The following is an 8518-nucleotide window of genomic DNA, read 5'->3' on the forward strand; positions in this document are numbered from 1 at the left end:
AAAATAATTTTAAAAAATCTTAGAGAAATAGTGTTTGAATCATGTTTTTTTATAATAAAAATAGATTCAACACCATCAAAATTTTTTAAAACACTTAAAATTATGAAATTTAAACAGTGTTTGAATCATGTTTCTTAATGATGAAAATAGATTCAACACCATCAAAATTTTCTAAAACACTTAAAATTATGAAATTTAACAACTTTTATTTGAATTTACAAAAATTCCTCATTTTTCCAAAAAAACATAATCTTTAGACTACGGAATTTAAAAATACTATTTCACCACACTATCTAAATTCGTTAAAACTCTTGATGTAACGCGAGCCAAAACTTTTCTGCCCCGATATTTGCTCCGGTCCCTCTATAAAATCCTAGGATTAGGCATTTGCCATTATTCGTGCAGCGCAGGAGGGGATGAGTTAAACGGCAATGATGCAGGGAGCCGCAGGCATGAACAAGTTGAGATACCTGACAACCCTATTCAAGGTAAGGAACACGCGAATTCCCTATGACGATCCCCATGTTCAGTTCTTCAGGTTTCTGAGCTCCAGGACGCCCAAAGAAGCCCAGTTTTGTCCTGCGTTTAGAACCAAATGCATGCTTGTTAAACACCTTAGCGCATCTGCAAACCCAGTAACCCAAAGCCCAAGTTATGCTGGAGGTCACGTGGGGAGCTCTTACAGCGGAGGCACCAGGGCAACCAGTGCCGCCATCGAGGATTTGAGGATTGCATCCAAAGAAGGAAAGCTGAGCGAAGCCATGGAACTTTTCAGAAACGTACAGAAGCAAGGTATTCCCATGGATTCTATTAGTTATGTTTGTATTCTGCAGTGTTGTGCGGATTTGAAGGCGCTAGAAGAGGGGAGGGAGGTATATGATCACATCATTAGAAGTGGATTTAGGCCCGATATTTTGGTGGATAATAAAATTATTGAGATGTATGGGAAATGTGGGTGCGTGCAGGAAGCACGCCAAGTGTTTGATAAAATGCTTGAGCGAGATTGTTCTTCATGGAATTATATGATTGCCGGGTTGTCATACAGTGGCCTTGCAGATGAGGCGATTCAGTTGTTTGGGCAGATGAAAGAGGCAGGTGTGAGACCGAATGGAAACACTTTCCTCGGGGTGCTTTCGGCGTGCAATCGGTTGGGACTGGTGGATGAAGGCCAGAGGTACTATGAATCGATGGATAAAGACTACGGACTCCTTTATTCCATGCAGCACTATGTGTGCATGGTTGATCTTCTGGGTCGAGCCGGGCGGTTGGAGGAAGCAGAGCAGTTCATCAGTAAGATACCAACAAAGCCAAGTGCTATGGTTTGGGAGACACTGCGCAACGCCTGCAAGAGTCACGGGAATGAAGATATGGAGAAACGGGCTGCGGAGAAGATCAGCGAGTTGGAGCCAAATAGAGTTGGGCCGAGATCAAACGTAAGTGGTGGTGGTGTAGGTGGAAGGTGGGCTAATAGAAACAACGGGGCTAATAGAAGCAGTGGCAGAGAAACTTTGAAGGACACTGACATCATGAAACCCCCAACGCCAAAAGCAAGTACAGTGCACGAGTATCGTGCTGGGACCTTATCGCACCCGCAGAGGGAGGAGATATATGCAAAGTTGGAGGGGTTAGCTGGTCAGATGAAGGAAGCAGGATATGTACCTGACACAAAATACGTCTTGCATGATGTGGACGAGGCACAGAAAGAAATAGCTCTGATGCATCACAGTGAGAGGCTGGCCATAGCTTACGGGCTTATCAGCACTCCACCCGGCACAACACTGAGGATAATTAAAAACCTTCGAGTGTGTGGTGATTGCCACAATGCCATTAAGATTATGTCTAAAATTGTTGAACGAGAATTAATTGTGCGGGATGCAAAACGGTTCCATCATTTTAAGGACGGGAAATGCTCCTGTGGGGATTATTGGTGATGCCCAGTATTACAGAACAACAGACGAGCATTTTTACAATAATACTAGCTGTTACTTTATTAGCATATAGGAGGTAAGTAGTATAGTCTAATTTCATTACAAAGTCTATCTTGAACATACTGGTGAATTTTGTTTTGTACCTCATGAAAGTAGTACTCTCTTGAAGTACTGTGTGACTTGATATGCTATACAATATTGTGGGAAGTGCAGATATAGCGTAAAGGTGTCATTTATGCTGTGTAGCATTTAGTGGTAGTGTTACAAAGTTCAAACTGGTGGATAGTGGGACTTGATGTTCTGCACTTGTATGTTTTGGACCAAGTTTCATTATTTGAACCAACCCTGGCAACTCACGATTCATGTCTAAACATAAAATAGGCAGAAGGTTTGTGCATGGTTTACCACTTTATGATTATGTTCTTATGTAGCATTGTAGATAGTTTCTCCATGTTAGTGTGTTCTTCTACTGTTTTGATGAATGTTCACACAACCCATTCTTTTTTCTACTCCATTATGTTATACTCGCATTTTGGTTCAAAGATGCTACCAGATATGTGACTTGATAAGCTATACAATTTGTGAGAAGAGCGGATATGGCCTAAATATGCTATTTGTGCTGTGTAGCATTTATTGGTAGTCCTACAAAGTTCAATCTGGAAGACTTGACGTTATGCACTTGTATGGTTTGGACTAGTTTTCATTATATGAACTGGCTTTAGCAACATATTGATTCATGTCTGAACATAAACAGTTTGAAGGTTTGTGCGTGGCTTATCACTTTGTAATTATGTTCTTCTTCTGTAGCATCATTGATGGTTTTCTCCATGTTAGTGTGTAACTCTACAGTTTTGATGGATGTTCATGCAACCCATTCTTTATGTGCTCCATTATGCTATACTTGCATTTCAGTTTGAAGTTGCACATCAATCTGTTTCCCTGAAAATGAGGCTTCCAGCAATTAGAAAAGTCAGCATTTTACAATGATGCAGTCAACTCCCTTAATTCCTAATCAGAAAAATTAATATTTTATTTACAAAGGGATAATTAGCCCCCATAAATACTAATCAGAAAAATTAGTATTTTTACAAAGATATTAGCGGCTGTGGATTTATGGGTTTTTGCAAACTCTGCCAACAGGACAAAACAGAGGAGAACCTCATGCTTAATATTCTAAACCACCATTTAGTTGGGTCAAAATACTGAAACAAAATTGTCCCTACTATAAACTATAGACAAGTCAACCAATAATGAAGTTTAATATTCAGAAGTCCAGTGCCATGCGACTAAATTAACCCCAAATGCACATCTTTTTTACATAAATATAAAACTCTATTTACCATATTCTAAGTTCAATATGGGTATTGTTTTGCTAAAGGTGAGAAACCTTGCACTATTTTGACAACATATGACATCATTCTTTCACATCCACCGTATGTACTTGCCCTCATATGATGGGTGTTAATTGCCTCAATTTTGAAGTGCATTATTTTCATAGGTGTTGCTATGATGAAGAAAAATCTATAGGACAGATGGTTAGATTGTTGAAAAGTAGCAAAGGAATGGATTCCTGATTTGTGCCTTAATTGAAGGAATCGAATTAGTGTTCTCCTTAGTAATGTACGAGTTCTAGTGATGTGGACGAGTTCAAGAAGCAGTTTGACTAGTGCGAATTCGTGGAAGACCGAGTTAATTGTCTTCTAGTGTGAGTTGGTTTGGGAACTGAAAGAATTTGTAGAGTTAGCCTCCTAAATTTTAGGAGGAACTAGTTAACAAGTTGTGTTAACCACTGTTAACTAGAAAAGCACCAGTTTGACTTTCCAAACATAGAACTTACAAACAATAGCCTATTCGTAGTTCTTTAAGGAGATTGAAGGCACACCTTGCATTCATTCTTGAGCACGGGTTTGTGAGCTTGTGAGAGGAATGAGCCAAGAAGGTTTCCTTGTGCGAATTATTGGAGGAGAATTTCCCTTGGGAAGTGCTAAAAAAAATAGGAGGAAATTCCTATTTTTGAGGAGGTCGAATGCGCTAGGAAATAGGGGCCTATTTCCTAAGTAATGCGCAAGGATTTCAGGCCTTAGTGTGGGCTGGTTGAGGGAAGCATATCAATATTCTTGTAAGGTTGATTCAAGCCTAGTTCAAGGCTAAGAGATCAGTTTGTATTCTCTATTGAAGCAAGGTTATTTGTAAGAGATTTGTAGCTTATTCTTCTTTAATAATATTCTCAAACAAGCGATGGTTTTCCCAGTTGGGTTCCCTAGAAAAATTGTGTTGTTTTATTGTGTGAATTTGGTAGAGAAATTTAGTGTTTTATTTGAAAATAAACTAGTGTTTCAGATTGTTCACTATAGCAGATCATAATTTCGTGTATTTTCTACATGGTATCAGAGTTGTGAACGAGAATCGACCAACTCACATAGTCTTCAAGTTTGAAAGATGACAACTCACACAGGATTAAGATTAAGAGAGCAGGATAGACTGGATGGCGCCTCAAATTTTGGTGTTTGGAAGGTTTGGATATTGTTCTTGATGGACAAGTTTGAGCTGAAGGAATTCGCTGAGAAAGGTGTTGCAACACCTTTAGATCCAGACGAGTTGAGAATTTTCCAAAGGCAGATGGCCAAGACCAAGAGGATGATCCTAGATGGACTTCGGGATCATGTAGTCCCACATGTTGCATGTAAAGATACAACTAAGGAAATGTGGGATGCCTTAGTCCAGCTCTACAAGAATTCTTCCGAGAACCGAAAGATGGTCCTCAAAGAGAAGCTAAGGACAATCAAGATGCAGAAGGGTGAGAGTGTAACTGTCTATCTCACTAGAATTGAAGAAGTTCGTGATGAGGTAGCAGTTGTTGGAGAAAAGCTTGTGGACACAAAGCTAGTACTCTAAATGGGTTTACCAAAGATTGACATACCTTCATTCAAAGTATTACTAGACGAGAGCAGTTGCCAAATTGGGAATGCTTATGGAGTGACTTCACTCAAGAGGAGCTAAGGCTCATACTAGTTGAGACTTCTAGCAGCGGTGGCAAGGGTTCCAAGGTTGAGAAGGAGGAGGAGAATCTTCTTCTTGCAGGTAAAGTCAAAGGCAAGAAAGGCAAAGGGAAGAGCGAGAACAATCAAAAGGGTGACAAGTTGAAGACAGATTTAAGTAAGATCAAATGCTTTCATTGACATGTTTTTGGACACTATGCTTCTAAGTGTCCTTAGCGAAAGAAGAAGGGGTCGAGTAAGGAGCATGTAGTTGCATCAACTAAGATAGATGAATTTGCCTCTTAGTTTGAGAAGGATTTCTCATTGATAGCTTGCATGGCAAGCTCGATGGGGAGCAGTACGTGGTATATTGATTGAGGAGCCTCTTTCCATATGGCTGGGTATAGGGAGTATTTCAGCCAGCTGGAGGAGAAGGATATGCAGGTGAATATCAAGCTTGGAGATAATGGCAAGTATGCTACCAAGGGAGTTGGTACTGTTAGCTTTGAGAGGGAGTCAGGTAATACTCTTCATCTCAAAGATGTTCGCCATGTTCCAGTGCTGAAGAAGAACTTGGTTTCAATAGTTGTTCTTGAGGATAAAGGATATGATGTCATCTTCAGCAAAGGTAAGGCTTACTTCAAGCATCTAGCGTCAAGGGTAGTGAAGCAAATAGGTGTGTGGGTGAAGAATCTCTACAAGTTGCAGGTAGAGAGAGATGCAACCTTGAGCAACAAAGCAGAATGTGCGAATGTTGGTGAACTTTGGCACATGCGTATGGGACACTTTCATCATGGAGGACTGAAGATTATTCTACATATTGCCACATAATTACCAACAAACGACCTTGACAAGAGTGGAGTGTGCAGGGGGTGCACACTTGGCAAGTATGCTTTCCATGGTCAGGACAACAAAGCCAAAGGGATTTTAGAGCTGGTGCATTTAGATGTGTGCGAGCCCTTTTATTCTCCATCATTGATGGGACACATGTATTATGTTACTTTCATTAATGATTTTTCTCGGAAAAACTTGGATTTATTTTATGAAAAAGAAAGGTAAGGTCTTAGATAAGTTCAGAGTTTAAGGCCTTGGTAGAGAAGCAAATTGGGAAGAAAAGGCAGTGAGAAGTGACAATGTTGGAGAATATATCTCCAAAGCCTTCAAGTAGTTTTGTGCAAAGGAAAGTAATAGGAGAGAGTTGATAGCACCTCATAACCCTCATTAGAATGGGGTGGCAGAGAGGAAAAATAGGAGCATTGCTAGAGCAACTAGGGCTATGTTGCATGATCAGGTTTTGCCTAGGTTCTTGTGGGCAAAAGCATGCAACACTGTAATATTTCTGCAGAACAAGAGTCCACACAAGGTGCTCGAATGAGTCACACCAGAGAAGGCTTTCATAGGCAAGAAGCTTGATGTTTCACACTTTCGGATCTTTGGCACAAAGGTCTATTGTCACGTGTCCAAGGATAGTAGGAAGAAGCTGGATCCCACAACCAAAAAAGGGAATTTTCGTGGGATATAGTGAGACATCTCAAGCATACAGGGTGTATCTTCCAGGGCTCAAGAAGACAATTCTTAGGCAAGATGTGAGGTTCCAGTAGGATCAGGCTCCGAGAGTTTCCCTAGAGCATGAGCAGATTGTAGTATTTGAGGAGGACCTACTCACTCCCAAACAAGAGTCACAACCAACACCTCAGAGTCAACCACAACCACAGTCTAGTGGCAAGAGGGTAGCATAGGATTTGTAGCAGGATGAGGAGGAGAAACCAGGCCGAGAGCAGACAAATCAACCAGAGCCACCCACCACAGGGAGGAAGAAGGCCAAGTGGGCCGAGAGGTTGATTCAAGAGGCTCAGGAGCAGGTCGAGACTCCTGGCACCATGTTTAGGCAGAGTAATCATTCACAAAGGTACATGTTATATGGCATTGCTAACAGAGTTAGTGGACATTGAGCCGCCTTCTTATAAGGAGGCAACTTCTTAGCAGGTTTGGCAGGATGCCATGGTGGAGGAATATTCCTCTACCATGAAGAATGATGTCTAGGAGATTGTTCCATGACTTGAAGGGAAATCAGTAGTTGGGTCCAGATGGGTGTACAAGGTGAAGCATGGAGCAGATGGGAGTGTGGAGAAGTACAAGGCCAGGTTTATGGCCAAGGGCTTGTCACAGATTGAGGGCATAGACAATGAGGAGACTTTTGCCCCAGTAGCACAGTATTCATCCATAAGGACTATTCTCGCACTTGTAGCACAAATGGGGTGGAAGATCCACTAGATGGACGTGAAGACAACCTTTCTCAATGGAGTAGTTGAGGAGGAGATCTATATGGAGCAACTAGAGGGGTTTGAGCTGTCCAACAGAGACACACATGTATGCAGGCTGAAGAGAGCTCTTTATCTCTTTATGGGCTCAAGTAGGCTTTGAGAACATGGTACGCTCAGATTGATAACTCCCTTCGAGAATTGGGCTTCACTAAGAGTGAGGCAGATGCCAACCTGTACTACATCATGGTTGGAGTTCTCTATGTCAACGACCTTACACTGACTGGAGATGAGAGCTTGATCCAAGATTGCAAGTAGGACCTTGCCAGGAAGTTTGAAATGAAGGATATGGGGCTTATGCACTATTTACTTGGCTTGGAGGTTTGGCAAGGTGATGGTGAGATCTTCGTGGGACAGGGCAAGTACACTACACAAATTCTCCAGAGATTCATATGTAGGATTGCAGGCCCATGACCACGCCTCTAGTTACAAATTGGAGGAAGGTGGATGCTGGTAGAGGAATGGATCCTATAATATACAGAAACTCATTGGGTTGTCGATGTACTTGGTCAACATGGCTTGATATTTGTTTTGTAGTCAACCAATTGAGTCAATTCATGGTGGAATCGACTAGAGTGCATTGGGTTGTTGCAGAGCATGTGTTGAGATATCTCAGAGGCACAACAGACTATGGATTGTGTACAGACAGGTTGATGGAGTGAGGTTTGAGGGCTTCACAGATGCAGATTGAGCAGGGAGCTACACAAACAAGAAGAGCACTTCAGGTGGCATCTTCAGCATTGGGTCAAGCACTGTTTCCTGGTACAACAGGAAGCAGAGATAAGTTACACTTAGTTCAATAAAGGCCGAGTACATGGTTGCTAGGCAAGCAACTTGCGAGGCTATTTGGATGAGGAAGTTGCTTGTGGGACTTTTCAGACAGAGGATGGAGCCTACCATGATACATTGTGATAATTAGAGTTGCATTAAGCTCTCTGAGAACCCAATGTTTCATGATCGCTCAAAGCATATCGAGATCTGGTATCACCATCTTAGAGATTGCGTGCGGAAGGGGATAGTGAAGCTACCGTACATTCCAACAAGGGAGCAGACAACAAACATCTTGACCAAGGCATTGACAAGAAGCAGTTTTGTTCATCACAGAGATAAGTTGGGAGTTGTACAAAATCCCTTCCTCGCTAAGAGGGAGTGTTGAAAAGTAGCGAAGGAATGGATTCCTTGATTTGTGCCTTAATTCAAGGAATCGAATTTGTGTTCTCCTTAGTCATGTATGAGTTCTAGTGATGTGGACGAGTTCAAGAAGCAGTTTGACTAGTGCGAGTTTGTGGAA

The 8518-nt window shown here is 41.6% G+C and overlaps 1 pseudogene across 1 annotated transcript; it reads left to right on the plus strand.

Annotated features, from left to right (window-relative positions):
• Positions 1-319: 319 nt before the first annotated feature.
• LOC149225506 (pentatricopeptide repeat-containing protein At4g30700 pseudogene) lies at positions 320-2340 on the plus strand (annotated as a pseudogene). Its single transcript, XR_016247679.1, has 2 exons — positions 320-2004; positions 2142-2340. The product of XR_016247679.1 is annotated as a pentatricopeptide repeat-containing protein At4g30700 pseudogene (transcript).
• The last annotated feature ends 6178 nt before the right edge of the window (positions 2341-8518 follow it).

The sequence above is a fragment of the Pinus tabuliformis genome, chromosome J, assembly GCF_031772625.1.
Source record: "Pinus tabuliformis cultivar Carrire ecotype Pingquan chromosome J, CPIR1, whole genome shotgun sequence".
NCBI classification, from domain to species: Eukaryota; Viridiplantae; Streptophyta; class Pinopsida; order Pinales; family Pinaceae; genus Pinus; species Pinus tabuliformis.